This window comes from Apis laboriosa, unplaced genomic scaffold (genome assembly GCF_014066325.1).
Source record: "Apis laboriosa isolate Shangri-la unplaced genomic scaffold, ASM1406632v1 scaffold46_cov150, whole genome shotgun sequence".
Taxonomy (NCBI): domain Eukaryota; kingdom Metazoa; phylum Arthropoda; class Insecta; order Hymenoptera; family Apidae; genus Apis; species Apis laboriosa.
Genome location: NW_025223399.1, coordinates 1,225,578 through 1,243,820, shown reverse-complemented (window position 1 = coordinate 1,243,820; position 18,243 = coordinate 1,225,578). Strand labels below are relative to the sequence as shown.

General features: G+C 44.9%; 1 protein-coding gene across 4 annotated transcripts in view; it reads right to left on the bottom strand.

The window, feature by feature from the left end:
- Positions 1–17,521, bottom strand: part of LOC122716477 (serine/threonine-protein phosphatase 4 regulatory subunit 1-like) — a 108,492-nt gene extending 90,971 nt beyond the window's left edge. For 2 of the 4 annotated variants that reach the window (XM_043939586.1, XM_043939590.1), the window contains exon 1: positions 17,402–17,521. The gene's annotated coding sequence lies outside the window, so the exon portion shown is untranslated. Of the gene's footprint in view, positions 1–4,370; positions 4,438–17,401 lie in introns of all 4 variants that reach the window. The other 2 variants (XM_043939587.1, XM_043939596.1) reach the window with 2 other exon arrangements.
- Between the last annotated feature and the right edge of the window lie 722 nt (positions 17,522–18,243).

Here is an 18,243-nt window from a genome sequence, read left to right as displayed (position 1 = left end):
TTAACGGAATTAAGGCGTCGGTAGCATGGGGACGAAGATGGTGGGACAAAAGGAGAGGAGGGTTAGAAATGGAAAGGAACGGGAGAGGAAAGATAGATGGATAGATAGTTAGATGGATAGAGAGAGAAAGAAAGGGGAAAGGGAAAGAGAAAGAGAAAAGTAAAGAACGAAGAGAGAGAGAGAGAGAGAGAGTGTGTGGAGAGAGCAGAGGGGCGTGGCAAGATGAATGATCGCAAGACGCGGGAGTATTGATCCCGGGGACTGTACTCTGACTGTTTCTCTCTTTCTCTCTCCACATCTCCCTCTCCCTCCCTCTTCTCTCTCTTCGACATATATACGCGCGTCCTCCCCTTTCCTGTCCTCTTCTCCACCGTGTTCCTCCGTTCTATCTCTTTCCTTCTCTTACTCTCGTTGTCGGAGTTTCGCACCCCTGTACCGGGTGGCGCGTCGGTTAGGTTCAGGGTCATGCGTGCACCCCTTTCGCTTCTGTGTCGTCTCCTTCCTTCCTTCCTTCCTTCCTTCCTTCCTTTCGTCCCTCACAAAGAGAACCTGCTCCTTCAGCCTGGATCGAAGTCGAAGAGGAGAGGATCGTTCTATTCTCTCACCCCGATAGACACGGTCGGGAAACGGTCCACGATCACAGTTCTACCATTGTGACATTGAGATCAACGACATTTTCGGCACCGAAAATACCCCTTCCCCCCCCCCTCCATTGTAACAATTCGTACACAATTCGAGAATGATCTATATAATTAATAACGACACACGATTCGAATACACGATTCGTGTTTTACCGGGCGACGAGTATATCACTATCGCGTATCGTTTATCGCTGTGCCGAATCGCTGGAGAAACGGAAGGACTCGTTACCGTGATCTCGCATTTAACGAAGAAGAATTAAACGTACATTCGGGGGCAATATAATATCGTAGAAATAGGGTAAAATTTCTTTAAAATTCGTACATACATATACCCCGATATACGCGGTAGAAATTAATCGTATTAATTTCAGCTGGGATACCTGGGGGGGAGGACCGGTCGATCGGCGCTCCGTGTGGCCACGCGTACAGGATTTACAGGGCGGGGATAGATGGCGAGATCGACGTCCTTCGGCTCGGACAGGATCATCCGTTCGACGAGTTATCTCGTTTACGGAGAGGAATCGAAAGGGATAATCGGTAAATCGTTGTCCGGTCGATTAATCGGAGCGAAAGCAGAGCATCCCGAGATATTAATAACCGAAGCACGGCCGATGCACCGGAATCGAACCTCCACGGGCGTGACAGCCCTGCGAAAAGTAATTACCGCTCTTTTGTTCCGCGCGCTTAACACGATCGGATCGTTTGAAATAACGTTTCGCATGCCGGTCGACACTTTTTTTTCCTCCTCTCTTTTCTTTCTTTCTTTCTTTTTTTTTTTCTTTTTTTCCCCTCTAGAGGAAATTAAAACGTTCCTTCACGGCCGATCTTTGCGCAATACTTTACAAGTACAAACTTCTAATTATCCCGGCCGTGATGGGTCAAATACGTGGGGAGAGGGGGAGGGAAACGCGCTTTTACCTTCTCCCTTTTTCCTTAATATTCGTATCGGCGGTGCGAACCGATCGTTAAGCAGATCGGAAATTAACGCGGTCGCGTAGAGGCAAGATTGGTGTATACACGCGAGATACGGATGGAAAGGCTGCGCGCTGAGAAGGTCGAACGGCATTTTACGTAATTAGCGGCAATTCCTGCGCGCTGGCCACGAGGAGGCGTGGGTAATCGGCGGAGTGTTCACCTTCCGTTATAAGCGGCGCGTGAAGCACGATGGAAGAGCGGTCGCGATGTATCGTAATAACAGGTGGCACCGCGATTGACGTAATGATAGATCAACGTACAACGAATAGGGCGCGCATCGATCGAAAAGCGAAAGTTTTCTCCATCCTTTGAAATTTTCCGCGTCGATCTTACGCCTTTAACTTTTCTTTACGGATCATCGAACGTTGTTGTTACCTATCTACCTACCTACCTACCTACCTACCTACCTATCTATCTATCTATCTATCTACCTACCTACCCACCAGATCGATTCTCGTCCAAGAAACGACGCGGTAATGGCCAACTTTTTTGTGATTTATCATTTATGCATCGTACGAAGCGCCCTCGCCGCCCAGACCCGCGTTAACGAGAACCGCGTGCTGTTACGCGCTTAGGGATGGAAGACTCGCGTAAGTAGGTCGGGCGGAGATAAGAATTATCGATATCGGCCGCGAGATGCCGGATGCATCTCGATCGAACACGCTCCTTATCCGAGTTGGAATTATAAAATTATTACGGGGCTAGGGAGGAGGGAAGCCGGTTGGTCGGGAAAAAAGAAGATTCCTATTAATTAAGACGAATCGATCTACGCTCGAACATCGAGACACGATTTGCGCGATATCGTTTGGCGGATGACGTCAAGTCGGTGTCGGTAATCCCGACCACGCGATCAATCAAGGATATTTCTCTTGCTCGATTCGATCGAGAACGCGGAAAATCGAATTTCCAGGTAGGTTGGAAAGATGGCTTTTGCACGGACACGGTGGTAGAGACACGGTGGGGGAGTCGTGGATGGGCGCACCTTTCGACGAATATTTTTTACACGGTTCGGTTTTGGAGCGTGAGACGGATTTAAAATAAGTCGGTCACAGATGCGATAACGATACAGCGTCACATCGATGCAATTGTATAACGCTCATTTTCCGACACTCGTTAAAATAACGTGACCATTAACGGTCACGTGGTATGGTGGAACAATAAGCTCGGATCAACGCCGTTCTCGAAGAACGAAAAGATTTATTGGAACGAAAATACATCCAATGACAATAGGAGAACTGTTACGCGTTATGCGATGCGTATATACACGGTATTCTCCGCGAAATTTCTTAATTACTTCAACGAACAACGATGGTATTCTTATGCGAATGCGGAAGAAAGCCATTCGAAGGGTGCACGTTTCGACCAACTATAACTATAACGTGCTATATAAGCGATACGCGAATAAACGCGTTCCCGGTTTTACGTCATCATTTTATTCCACCGAAATTGCCGATTAGCTTGGATTTGTTGGCAAAGCATTTCTTTTTTTTTTTTTTTTTTCTTTTTTTCTTTTTTTTTTCCTCATCATCGAGCCTTGTGACCACCAAAGATTTCACAGCGGCTCCTAACGCTTTCTTTTCAAATCTCTTTCCAAATCGATTTCCCGAAAGTGGAAATCGGCAAAAAAAAAAAAAAAAAAAAAAAAAAAAAAAACTCGGCGTTTTTCGTTTCGTCCTTTCAGGACGCGTTATTTTTTTTTTTTAGATTAAAGAGGGGGCAGTGCATTTATCCCCTCTTTTTCTCCATCGAGATCGAGATCGAGCGCACGACTTCGAAAGAGATAGATCAATAAGCGAAGCATTTACGGGCATTATCCTTCTTCTTCGAAGTTCAGCAGCCAAGTTCGAATCGATCTTTCGCCAATTATCGTTGTCTCGCCACGAAGGAAGGAGGAAAGGAAGGGAACGAACAGGTGAAGCGAACAGATCGATGAGTCAAGGGTGAAGAGAACATCCTCTCGGCGGGGGCATCTATCCGGCTCGGAACGGGAAACAAAAAGAATCGACAGGTTTTTCCCTTTCGCCACACCTAAAACGTCGGCCACCGCGAAATAACCCATTTCGTACGGCCGGTGACCGATTGTTTAACCCCCTTTTCCGTTACGTTTTACATCGATTTTTCTCCGTTTCGCCCTCCCGACCCTTTTTTCGCTCTCTTCTCTCGCGCCCCCCCCCCCCTCCCTCTCACCTCCCTCTACCCCCACCCCCTTCTTCGCCCCTTCCTCCCCTTCCCCCGGGGCGTTTCATTAGCCGCCACGAGAACATTTGCTTTTGTCCATGTTTCGCAGCAGCTTGTCTCGCTTTTTTATTCTTCCTCCTCCGCCTTCCTTTCCCTCGAACACGTATCCATTCCAACTGACAGGAAAAAATAACGATAACGAATTTCGGTAATTCGATCGTTGGAGCGAATCGTGAAAAGGATAAAAAGATAGATAAATTTTTATCTTTTATTATTTCTTCTCAATAAATAATTTCCCTTCTCTCAAATCCCGGTGTGAAATTCGCACGTTAGTTCGTTAAGTAAGGAGTAATCTTTCGCGCACGAATTATTACGAATTATTACGATAAACAAAAAAATTTGGACGATCGGTCCGGATGGAAGATGATGCATTTTCGACGCGTACGCGTTTCGATTCTCTACAAAACGTTATATAATCTCATGGACAATCGTTTCGTCGTATAATATAACACGGTCGTGACGTTGCACGTTCGTTAACATCGAGGTGGGGAAGCTTTACTCGTTTAATATGCTCACCTTTTTAATCGTACAAAGTAACCCCAAGATTTCTTCGCGTATCCACGTGTCGTTCCAGCCGTTGTCACTACAAACATCATTCAACGTCAGTTTGAAGAGAGAGAGAGAGGTAGAGATAGAGAGAGGTAGAGAGGTAGAGAGAGGTAGAAAGAGAGAGAGAGAGAGAGAGAGAGAGAGAGAGAGAGAGAGAAGAAAAAAGAAGGAAAGAAAGAAAGAAAGAAAAAGATATCACGCACTCGCGTCGATCACACGTCCGTTTCTCGTAAACCGTAACACAATCGAATTATCACAAGGATGAATCGAACAACGGCACCGATGCCGTTGACGTTGACGTTGTCGTTGTCGTTGTCGTTGTCGCACCAATACGCGATCTCTCTCGAGAAAATTTCTTTTATCACGATCGTTTTCCAACTTTTCTCTCCCGATGTTCTTTCTATCGCGTCCACGACCGATGGAAAATGGTTACTGGCCGGCGAGATGGATCCTTACGCCGGCATTTTACGACATCCTTCGGGCGAAACGGCCATGCGTGGCCGGCGAGATCCTCGCCACCTTTTCCGCGTTTTGAGGCTGCATTACAATCCCATTTTCCACCACGTCGAAGAAAGAATAAAACGAACGGATACTTTTCCTCCTCCTCCTCCTCCTTCTTCTCCTCCTCCTTCTCCTCCTCCTCTTCTCGACGCCCGTCATTTTTCATCGGATTACGCGTAGGATTATCCAAATTGCGTAATACTCCCGTCACCATTCTTCCAAACATTTTCTCTCCCCCCCCCCTCCTTTCCCCCCATTTTTTTCCACTGAGAAAACTACGGGATTCGGAATTCCCATCACGAGCGTGGACCGTGGACCGAGTTTCTTTCTTTCGAACAAACATTGGCGCACGATGGCAACGATTCCTTGGGAAAATCCACGCGACGTCGATCACACCGCGCGATGCCCAGGCATGCCACTTTTTTCACTTATCCATCGCTTATCGCTATTCGAGTAGCACCGGTATCGGTATTCCGTTCCTGCCATCTGTTCGTGTGGAACACTCCGTCCAATAATCTCGACGATACGCCATCGTCCGTCCGAACTCGCATCGAGCGGAACACCCGTTTTCCAAGGATGCAGCATCCTTCTCTCGCACGCGTTCTCCAACGCCCCCCACGGGATAAGAAAAAGGGGCGCCGCACCGAAAACACACCTTGGAATCGTTTCGCGATGGATCCTCTCCCCGGAGTCCGGGGGAGGGGGACGCGACACCCGGTCGATCGCGATCGCGGAAAAAACGAAGAGGTGGGGGAGGGGGGAGGGGGAGGGGGGCAGAGAGGAACGAGATGAAAAGTTTTACGGGGAAGAACGCGACTCGACGACTGATAAATCCGCATTTAGCGTAGCGGGTTCACGTACACGCCGGGCTCTTGCCGGCTCCACCAAAGGCATGATTGGTCTGCGTGTCGGTGCCCCCACCGCCCCCTCCACCGCCCCCCAGGGGCGGACAACCGAGGCAGAGCGCCGTCGCCGTCCTTCTCCGACGATGGGAGCGCCATCGAGCGGCACCGACGCCGACGCCCGCCACCGATCGATAGTCACCCACCGTCCACGACGACGACGACCACGATCGCGACGACGACGACGACGACGACGACGACGACGGCGACGACGGCGACGGCGACGATCACCACGCCACCGTCGTCGACCACACCGCTTTACCATTATTCCATTCCTGTTAGTCGTACTACGCGCGTACTTTCGCCTACACTCCGTTCTTCCGAGGATTCGGTTCACCTTCGATCTGATTGCTCTCGTCACACGTCGTTATCGAGTTTCTCGTTACGTATCGAGTTCGAAAACAAGTTCCATCATAGACACGCGTGTATCTCTCCCGTTACATCGATTCGTTCCCCATACGCCAGTTTAGGATTCGCCGATGTAAGGAGTACGCTTTATGAATCGTCAACTTATCACGATCGAAATAGGAATTCCTTCATAGGAAATCGATATACCGATTCCTCTTCCTACACCTGCTTTACGAAATCATGGTTGATTGATGAAGAACGAGAAGAAGAAGGAAAAGAAGGAGACAGTATCCTTTAGCTATAAAAATAAACAAATCGCGTAATTTTTTATCCATATTTCATCATCTCGATGACCACGCCTTCTCTACTCCTCCCCCCCACGATCAATCGACCGCGTTTCGGCCCCGATTCAGGGGCGAAAAATTCAGGGAACCGTCCAACAACACCGTCGTTAGGAACAACGTTTTTTAGACGCGCCTCGAGCGTGCATCGTTGCCGCGATAAGGGTGGAGGCGCTTCCTTCTTCTCGTACGCATGGCGCGTAATGCGAACCGGATGAAGGGGTCAGGAAGAGAGTGGACGAGAGCGAAAAAAAAAAAAAAGGGAATCGGAGTAAGAAAGAGGGGAGTTGGAAGCGAGTTAAACGGGGAACGCGATCGGGAAAGGAGAGGGAGAGAAAGAGGAGAAACATATGTAGAGAGCGAAGGAGGTCGATTCGAAGGGAGAGAGCGATAGATAAGAAAAGTCATCACGGTCAGTGCGCGCGCCGCGCCACACCGTCATTCATTGATTGCATCGTGGCGTGCGGTCTGCCGTGGCGAACGTACGTTTCACGTCGCTAATGTGCACCGGATGAAACGAGAAGGAGAGAAGAAACGGACGAATATAGAAGCGAGAAGAAGAAGCTTTCTCTCTCTCTCTCTCTCGTTTTCTCGACCGTTCGCTCGCTCCCTCGCTCCCTCGCTCGCTCGCGGTGAAACCAGACTCGGTTAAACGGTTCGCGCAAGGAATTCGTGGCACGAGAACCCGAACGAAGAACTTTTCTCCCCATCACAGAAATTGCCCCCTTTTTCGAACAAATAAATATCCCCCCGTACGCAAGATACTTTTCGCTACCATTTCCGTTTTCTTCGCCGTTTCCTCGATTCGTTGGATCGGGGCGTCTGCCTGCATCGATGGGTAATTTCTCGAATAAAAATGTTAGGTCGATCGAAACACGCGTACGAGCGCGGAGAAGCAAAAGGGAAAGAGCTCGAGATAAGTCATCACGGTCACCAGCGCAGCCACGTCACGTCACGGCACGCAGTCAGTCATTCATTGATTGTATCATAGAATAGTGAGCGTACGCTGCGCAGTGCCGTAATACGACGTACACGTAAACTCGCGTTGCGTTGTGAGCGGAACGGTGAAAGAGGCGGACGGAAAGAGAGAGAGAGAGAGGAAAAAAGCGAGGAAAGAACGAAATACGTAGCTCGCGAGTAAATATCCGCCGAGTAAATATCGGGAATGATTTTTCACAGCGCTCGAACCATCCACGATTATTTTAAGTTTGAAGATAAAAACGAAAAATTATCATTATAGCGTTCGTTCCACTTTGGATCCGTTATGAATCCGATGTTCTCTCTCTCTTTTTATATATATATATATTATACGCATATTTATATTCGAAAGGAAAAATTTCGATGACGTGGAAGAAAACAAAGTGTAGAAAGTAGAATTATCTGAAGGATGTATGTTTCGTATCGTATTATACGACGGTTAAAACGGTTACGCATATCGATCAATTTTTCTCCGTGTAGCAAAGTAAAACCTTAATCTAATCTCGCGCGTCTATCTCTCACTATCTTTGAAATATAAAAATCGTCCATCTCTTACGCGGAAAAAAATCGAGATACGGTCGATCGAATCTCGAAGATTTTCGAACACGAGAGATGGTGAACCGTTCTCAACGGTCGATGTAGACGCGAAGAACGAGAGAGAGAGAGGACGATAGAGGAGGAGAGAAGTAGGTCTAATTAAGAGACGTAAGTTTATTAAACTCCGGGCTTAAAATAGCGGGCGACACACTGCCCAGGAATGTAAGGACAGTCCGGTTTTATTGTCGGTCGAGCTCCAAGATTAATTCGTACGGACTTTTCTAGCGCGCTCGTCACGGAAAACGAACGTGCCCGATCCAAAAATCGATTCGACTCGCCAAGAAAAAATTCATCGAGGTTCGAGTTTCTTCGGAGAAAGAAGGGATCGCGTTCGAAACATGGAAATATTAAAACGAGACCGACGGATGAGAACGAATTTTCCTCTCTTCTCTGTCTCGACGCGGCGGAGAAACTCGCGTGACTAACCATGCTGCGCGAACGAACGCGAGAAAGAAAGGAAAAAAGAAGAAAAGGAGGAGGAGGAGGAGAAGGAAAAAAAAGAGGGAGAGAAACGATCGTAACACCGATCGATCGTGTCTGAATTTGGGTTAACCGAAGAACAGCGAGAAACGACGTGGAGGAAAGGCGAAGAGAGAGGCGAGATAAGGGGTAACGACGACAAAAACAGCTCTCGAGCGAAACGTCGAATGGATGGATATTCGCGCGAACCTCTTCTATTATTCAGAAAGGCGTTCCACTTCCATCCGCGGATGGGTGATATTTCGGGGGCAGAGGGGAGGAGTCAGAAATCGGGTGGAAAGGTCACGGAGAAATCGTCGCCTGTTTTCCCCATTTTGCGCCTGGTCATCGTTGGGACTCGATTTATATGATTTTCCAAAATCATGCGAGGGAAGAACGCGTGGCTGTGAATAGGAGAGGCGGTAAAGAGACGTATCAACGTAGAAACGACGACCACGAGGGTCAGGATTAAATATAACCGTGGCTCGAGCTATTTATAAAGATTAACTTGTTGGCGAGATAACGAAGGAGGAGATGGAGACAACGGCGTTAAATTGTCGCAACAATTGCGCGGGAACCGGCACATTCCAGCCACGAAATTTCTCGTACCGCTTCGAGCTTTGACCTCGATCCCATGGTCCGGCCTCTCTTTCGTCACTTGCCACCCGCCGTGGTTTCGATCGTAGGGGGAGGGGAGCTTTAAAAATACACGGAATGACGTTCGGTCCCGATCGATTTTCTCTCTTTCTCTCGCTCCCTCTCCGAGCATCGACACGCGAGACGTGGACGAGCACGATGACGTAATTACTTGCCGGTGACGAAACACCATCCAACCAACCGTGCTATTTTATTTCGCGACTCCGCGAATCGATCAAAGCCTCTCCACGTTTCCGAATAACTTCGTCCCAACGGATCGTACCGTATTAATTCCATCCCCGTTGTACGCGCCTATGCTTGGATGGAAAAACGGATGGAACGAGGAATTTTCGTGGAAGGGTATAGTAGTAGTAGTAGTAGTGGTGGTGGTAATAGTAGAGGCCTCGTTCGATACATCATCATCGTCCGGAATTTTATTTACGCGCATCCCACACGTGGAATGCATATACGCGCGACACACTAACGACACGTGGCTGAAAAAGAGGCGAAGAATGCCAGGCTCGTCCATTGAGAAGCTAGTTTCCACGTTTACACGCGCTGCCTAATCGGCCGACCGGCTCCACTCCGAAACAAGAAAAAGAGAACGAAGACAAAAGGCGTGTTTGTCTCTGTATACGGGAGACGAGGCTGAACACGGTGCCTATTTTCGTATTCGAGAAACAGAGAGGAGGAATCGAGGGTGACGAGGAGGAGAAAGATGTTACGACATCCTTGCTCGTTATCTCCTCTTCCCTCGCTCCTCATTCTCTTTCGCTCTTTCTCTCTCTCTCTTCCTGTCAACGTACCTGATAACGCACCGACCAGTTATATATATATATATATATACACGTTTCCACACACCGTTTCTTTTCTTACCTTATATCCCGGTCACCCGATCGTTCTTATTCCTTTAGGATTCAATTAACGGGACATCTCTTTCTTCGAAATAGACTCGTACGATATATTATTATCGATATATACGCGTTTATCGTCGCTATATTCGAGCTCTCGAGTTCGTCCCTTAAACCGATTTTATTTCTTCGGCACGCTCGTTCGATAGCGAAATCGGATGTACGAGCGTGAGCTACGTGAGCGCAACGTTCACTTCCAGTCCTCGAAAGTCACGTATACGGTAATAATTACGCGATCACGTATCGGTAACTAGATATTCCACCGACGTAAAATGTAACCAAGATGGATAAAAGTGGAATGTGGAGGATGCTGCGAAACCGAGCGCATGGGATGTTGCTAACCCTTCTCGTTAGAGGAGGGGAGGAGGAGGAGAGGGAGGAGGAGCCCTCTCGAATTTTCGTAGGGAGACTAACGAGATATTTTTCCCCGAACGTAATCGAACGAAATGGATGACGCGAATAGGAGAAGGAAATGGAATCGTCGATAGAGAAACGTTTGAGAACGTTCGCGAGGAGAGACGGAGAGGCAACGAACGACAAGTTTGGCGAACGAAATTTCAGCGAGACGCGTATACCTTTGATCCCTTTAAAAGGCGAGTGAATGGACGAAAGGTGGGGTGGCGCTTTAGTCTCGCACTGGTTGTCCCACTGCCCTTGTACGCGGTAGAAAAAATTAGCCAGATCGTTTTTTTCCTCTCTCGCCCTCTGTTTTTCTCTTTCCTTCCCCCCTCGCCCCTTACCGACCCTCCACCCTCCCCTCTTCCCGCGCAATGGCCGAAAGCGAAGGGCTGTTAGTTTTGATCGAACGTTGGGCCAAGGCCGAGCGCAGGGGCGAGGGGAGAGGGAGGTGAGTTTACATCGAGCTTTTCCGCTTCCGAGGTATCCATCGATCCCTTCGCGAACGAGTTTTCTCAACCCAATCAAAACTTTCCCCGGCGTCGGTAATAAAGTTCCTCTCCAAGGGTTATCTCGATATTTCCCGGTCCAGATACCCGACACACGTTTCGCCTCGCATTTATAATTTGCAAATAATTCGAGGACGAAACTAAATTATCGAAAAATCGAGAAACGAACCTTAAAAAAACGCGATCGAAACGAAATCGATCGGAGGACAGACGGAGAGGAAAAGACTTCGAAGGATCCGATCGAGGAAGGGAAAAGGCGCTCGACGAAAAGATTCGATTCGCTTTTGAAAAGAGGAGAACGAAAATAAATTATCGAAAAAAGAGAGAGAAACGAACCTTAAAAAAACGCGATCGAAACGAAATCGATCGGAGGACAGACGGAGGGGAAAAGAGTTCGAAGGATCCGATCGAGGAAGGGAAAAGGCGCTCGGCGAGAAGATTCGATTCGCTTTTGAAAAGAGGAGAACGTTTCCGATCGTTACCGATAGGGCTGGGAAACAATGGCGTCGACGAGTAGAAGGAAGAGTGGAAAAAGAGAGCAACGGCATCGTGATCGTGATCGTGATCGATGGTGAAACGTCGCGTCCTTCCCAGTGGTCGATCCACGTGATGGAACGCGGAAGCGGATTCGTAGAGGCTGGAAACATCTCCGAGTTGTTCCTACGTTGCGTGCCTACGAGTTTCACGGTTTCTTGCGGAATCGGTGGCAAAAAGCGCGGCCGAACAGGAACATCGAATTGGACGCGTCGCGTGATAATCTATTCCGATCGATGAATCGAACGAGAGGGTTTATTTTTTACTCCTCGCGATCGATTCGTCGTCGTATCGTCAGTGGCTCGTTTATCAATTTCGTCGAGGGAAAGCGTTTTTAATTAACCATCGGCGTGAAATCGCGCGGAGGCGCGAGAGGGGTCAAGTACTCTCTCCCTCTTTTCCCGCCCCCACCCCTATTTCGTTTCACAGCGCGAGAGCGAGGAGGAGAAAGAAAGGAAAAATTTGACTCGTTACCGAGTGCGATAACACCAGGAGGAAAGAACCCGATGGAGAAAGGAAATCGATACGGAGAGAAAGAGAGAGAGAGAGAGAGGGAGAGGAGGGGAAGATGAAAGTAAAGAAGAGGGGAGAAAGGAGAGAGAGAGAGAGAGAGGGAGAGGCAAACTCGCGCTCGTTTCTCCTTACTCGTTAGTCACGGCCCCGTCTTTATGAATGGGTTCGCTCGTGGCTTACGAGAAATCGTACTATCTCTACTACCGCTGCTTTCTCGCTCTCTCTCTCCCTCTCTCCCGCTGTCTTTTCCCTTTCTCCTAGGGGGATGTCAGCCACCGTCCTTCTCCGGGAGGAGGGTTACTGCAAACCCTTACACATAGAGGCAGCGACAATAGAAGGCGGCCACGAATCGATCGCATAGCTCGCAACCACCGCCACGTCCGACGTCGTCCTCTTGTCTATTTGCGCTAACGTGCCTTTCGTTTTCTACGAGTATCAATACGACGATTCGTACGAATTTTTCCCATTTTAACGAAGAAACGACGTCTATTTCGCTTTTTTCTTTCTTTCTTTCTTTCTTTCTTTTTTCTATTTTTTTCCTTCGAGATAAATTCGTTTGAAAATTGGACTCGCGATGAATGGAAAGTTTTTTTCCAGAAAATTGAAGAAAACAAAATTTTTATTCGCGTAGTATCGCGTAGAGTGAAATGCGCGTGATAAATAAAAGAGAGACAGAGAGAGAATAGTAAACTAAGTAACTAAACTAATTAACCAACACGATGATGGAAAAATTGGTGAGAACTCGAACTCTCGTACGATTTTCGTACGTAATCGCGGTGGCGAAAATGTGGGGGCTCTCGCGCGTTTCTCTCTCGACAGGGCGCGGCTGATTCTCGATCGTGCTTCCTCCGCGACGGCAGGATGCAAAGGAAGCGAAGGCGACTCGAAAAGAGAGAGAGGGAGAAGCGAGGATCGAGGGGAAGAAGCAGCGTGGGTGGAGGCAACGGCCTGTGGAGGAAGGCAGAAGGGGATGCTTTTATCATTCGTATCGCGGGCCTATTTTGGAGGCCTTTTCGCCTCTTCGAGATCTGTACTCCGTTCCGTAGAAGGCGAGAAAGAGAGGGGAAGGATCGGATCGTAGCCACGCACGAGGACGTGAAAGACGGAGAAAGAAATTCGGAGGGGAACCGGAGGAGAAGGAGCTTACGCTTGCCGAAGGAGACGAGGGAGGTCTGGATGGTATTCGAGGAATGTCATGTAATAATCGGGCCGCCATTCGAGCGTCCGTTCCAACGAGAGGCGGCGCCACCGCTCGGCTCAGCTCGGCTCGGCTCGGCTCGGCTCGGCTCGGCTCGCTTCCGTTCCGTTCCTCTGGGTCGTCGCGTTTCCCTCAACTAGGGTTGAATTTGCGCAACCTTGCGATCAATGGACGATCAATTTTTCCCTCGTTACAACGTTATTTCTCAAAAATTACTTGGATGCGATCGACGACTTTCATATCGCTCCTCTCGATATATTTCTATTTCGTCGTTCAAATTTTTAAACTACTTGTCGAAAGTTTTGTTCGACGATAAAACGGCAACCGATTCACGGTTACGGTGAGAATGAACACGGTTACGATCGTCGAGATACAGTATATCCTCGAAGTGAAAAAGACGAAAATTTATATCCGTGACCTTTGACTACCCCTCTCGGTCGAGAGGAGGGAAGCCTGTTCCGTATACGATTCGAGCACAGACAAGTCGCCGCCACCGAAAGAGACACCGACATCGTTGGCCTGTATCCGGTCTCGAGATTCGATTCACGCGAGTCGAGAACGCGCTCTCGTAGCCTCGAATGCGAATTTAATAAAGAGAATAAATCATTTTAATGTAACGCGGCGGCACGTCGCTACGGAACGAAGGGGTGACGAGGCCAAGGGGGTAGAGAGAGACGTTGGCGAAATAGGGAGAGGAGTGGAGCAGAGAAAGAGAAAGAGAGAGAGAGAAACGTAACGGGAGAAAAAAAACCGGTATTTTTGCGTCGAGCACGGAGGGGTGCATTTCGTTGCGATTATAAAAGCCGGGCAACCCCCGGTGTGTCTAGACGACGTGGCCTCCTATCAAAAACAGACCACCGAACTGAAAAGGCTGAAAGGGCAAGGAACTCCTCACAATGCCAAGAAATTAAAGTTTCTCTATATTCGTCCTATGGCTCTTCCTCTCCCATTTTTTTTTTTATTCGTCTCTTATCCTCTTCGCCCGTTGTCGACATCGTACCGGTAAAGGGAAGAAAGAAAAGAAAAAAAAGGAGAGAGAGAGAGAGAGAGAGAGAGAGAGAGAGAGAGAGAGAGAGAGAGAGAGAGAGAGAGAGAGAGAGAGATCACTTTGCCGATAAACGCAAACACAGAATAGGGAGCAACGTACGCACCAGTTAAATAGACTGCTCTTTTTCTTCGCGGCAAATGTTTCGCAAGGATTCGCTCAACTTTCGTACCTGTTGGAGTTCGATCGATCTCGTCGAGTCCACGTTTATAATCGGTCCATCATCCTTTTACATCTACGCATATGTATTTCTAACATATATCCGATCTATAAATCCTACCTTTGTGAATCGAGAACAAAGTTGACACCAATTTATCGCGTACCAAATAAATTTCGAGTTTGTTATATATGTTATATATGTATCACTTCGATTTCAATTTCGCATCTAAATACACGAAGGATAACGATTCTCGCGTATAGTTGCAATAAAATTTTATCGAATTTCAAATACTCGATAAAAAAAAAAAAAAAAAAAAGAAAAAAGATAAAGAAAAACGTATTAAAAAATCTTAGTCCATTGTGAGTACGATATATTCATGAATTGGATCGGAAATTTGAAAATATTTTGTAACTAGGTAAAAATTACGAAGCAATCCGTAAACGATGACAATGTATAGTAGCACGAATGGAAAAAAGGATTCATTGATACCCAAGAAACGTCGGACCCGCTAGCTGTCACAACCAGTCACCGAATCATTTGCATAATCGCGACTGATTACTATCGCTCGTCGTGTGGCCCCCGTGTAGTCATCGCCATATGTCAGAGTTCGAAAAATTCAGCAAACGTGTTCGATCGTGTCGTAACATGGATGGACGTGAAACGACGAGGACCATTGTTATCGATGCTTGGAAATACAAGTCAAAGCTAATCCGTTCAGTTACTCGTTGTTCGAGGAAAACGATTTTCGAGGAAACGTGACTTTGACGAGATCCGAAACGAAATTGGCCACGCACGAAAGTCGTAAAAAAATTCCATGTGCGCCTAGTCGATGATCGAGGGAATGGTAGAGTCGGAAGTATGAATCAGGAAGCAGTGCGTCATGTGCTACTGTTGCACGTCACCAAACAGAATATACGAGTCATGAATCGCAAATGATTATTCGCGTAAAAAGAAAAAAAATCTGTATGAGTATAATTCGATTTAACGATTTCTAAGAATCTAGATGAATCGCTATATGATTACGAATCATTATAAATCGTATATTATTCGATATATTACTAAGATTATTGATAAAAAGATGAAAGGAATTTTATGAATCGTTTCAATTATCATTGATAGGAATTCGTATGATTGTCTTGTGATCGATGCGATCTAAATCGGGTTATTGCCTCGAGGATCGAAGGGCACAGACTTAAATATTTTTCTATCTAGTCGCGTTTGGAAATATAAGTAAGCCAAGCTGATAAACGACCTCTGGAATGTTTGATAAAGTCGATTAGAACCAACTATGGGTTAGTTAAAAGCAACAGTTGGTGAGATTGCTAGTACATATATATATATATATAAGAACGTATATATAAGAAAAGAAAGAAAAAGAAATAAAGAAAGATAATTATCCTATATAAGTAGAACACAATCTTCATCAAAGATTATCCGAATATCAATTAGGATTTATTTATCTTACAGTTTGCAAAATAAATTTAAAATTCATGTATGAACGAAATAACGAGAAAAAGTGTTCGTATCAAATAATAATCATTAAACGAGGAAAAAAAGTTTTGATAAACATGAATCGAAAAATTAATATTTTTAAAATTAACAACATTCTCATATTCAATGATTTAAAGTAAACGATTTTCTCGTTTTGGGAAAAACAATAGATTATCTTATCGTTTCTTCTTTTCCTGGTTATAGAAGAAGTTTTCTACATATCCTTCTTTCATTTCCATACACGCTTGATATCTTACCTGCAGTAGATAGCTCTTTAAGCGAGGAAATTGTTCGATTTAATGGAAACAAAAAATTATTTGAAAATATTCATTTTCCATAACTAATGTTTGATAGAATTTCTTTTTTTATTTAATAAAAATAAATTATTCTATCCTAATAATTAAAAATATCTTTTTTTTATCACCCTGCATAAACATATGATAAATCATCAAATACCGATCGAGTATACGAAGAATTATAAATTTTGATATCTCGTTACATGTTTCGATTATGTGCTAAAAAACTTTAAAATTATACGTAAAAAAACTGTATTGAAAGTTAATATATAATATAGTTTAGTTTTATATACGACAGATGTCACTAGTAAATACATGAAAGTCGAAAGATCAGTAACCCCGATAGGCGAATAACCGTGTATTAACTAATCTGTTTACTTCAATCCTTCAGGATACTTTTCTTTTGTTTGATTTAATCCGTTTTAAGAAATTACGTGCATTGATATTACAAGTATAAAGCTGATCTTATAAAAAATTATATTTTAATTATAATATCTATATGAATAAATAAGCATTTTTATATTATGTAAATTAGTGATATAAATAATTAAATTAATTCATTTATTCTTATAATATAAATGGAAGAAGAAACACGATAAAAAAAATCTTACCGGGGAAGACATTGTGTATATCTATTAAATGTCGCATCGTATCGTCAATTATAAATCAAGAATAATGATCGAAATATATACGAAAAATATATCGTGTTTCATATGCGAAAACGGTGGAAAGAGATAGGAACAATACATGAGGATGCAAAGCGACCGCGTGCCCTTTTTTCTGTTTTCTTCTTTTTTCAGCCTGCGGTCGAGGTAAACACAGCGCGGCACGTTTTGTGGCGCCCCCTAACCGATAAAACGCCATCGAGACACTCTCGTGTCCTGGTCGCGCATGTGAGAATCACGGCGTGACATACGGTTTATAGCCAAACTGCAATGTGACACCCGTTCAAAAGTGTCTCAATTGCATTGTAATGGATGACAATAAAATTACTAAGCCCGTCCAACATGAAAATTATACGAGATAGAATGTATTTAGACGGGCATGAGTTTACGACCACGCCACCGCCATGCACGCTAGACACTGGCATGCTTCGATGGTGGGGCCACCGTGCCGAATACTCAACCCCTTCTTTCACGCACGTTTACAATCATGAAAGATGTATTTCCGTGTCAGTACTCACCTTCGTCAGAATCGTCCAGTTCTTCTTTCTGGATGTAGGATATATCTGAAACCCACAAACACCACGGGTTAGCTGAAAATCCCTCGTGTTTTTGGGCAGCTTCGTTCGATCCACAGGCACTCACTCACCCGCCATGTTGTAACAAACTGCAACGCACTCTCGTGGTCACGCGATTAACTTTTCAAATCGAGAGATCGTTTCTCATTATTTGCAGATATATCGATATTGCCAATTTTAATTCTCGTTTCAACGGTTCTTATTTTTTTTTAATTCAAAAGTAATTATAATACTCGTTCATTGTTTCCAATTTCTAATATGATGAAAAAATTTAATTGGAGATATTAGTTTAATTAAAAAAATCAGATCAAGAATTAAATCATCGAAAGATTTTCAGCAGAATTATCAAGTAAGTTAATTTTATACTTATTTATACTTATTATTTTATATTTATACGATTTACTTACAACTGCTAAATAAAATACAGAGTTATGCAAATTATATGTACAATATATAAATTTTTATTCAACAAATTTTTAATTTTTTATTACGTTTATTGAAAATATAGAAATCAAATTTTATATTATAAATGGATCATATATGATTAATAATTAAATTATTGTAAAGCGATACCTGTTTAATATATAAATAAATTAAAAAATATATATAGAAGATGGAATAATTTGTATAAACTTTAACATATAATTAACAATAATCTAATAACATAAATAATAGGAAAGGTGAATATGAATGAAAATCAGCAGAATTTATAGAAAAATTTTGCAAAGTTATACATATGATAACATTTTATATCTTCATAAGAATATAATATGATTATATATATA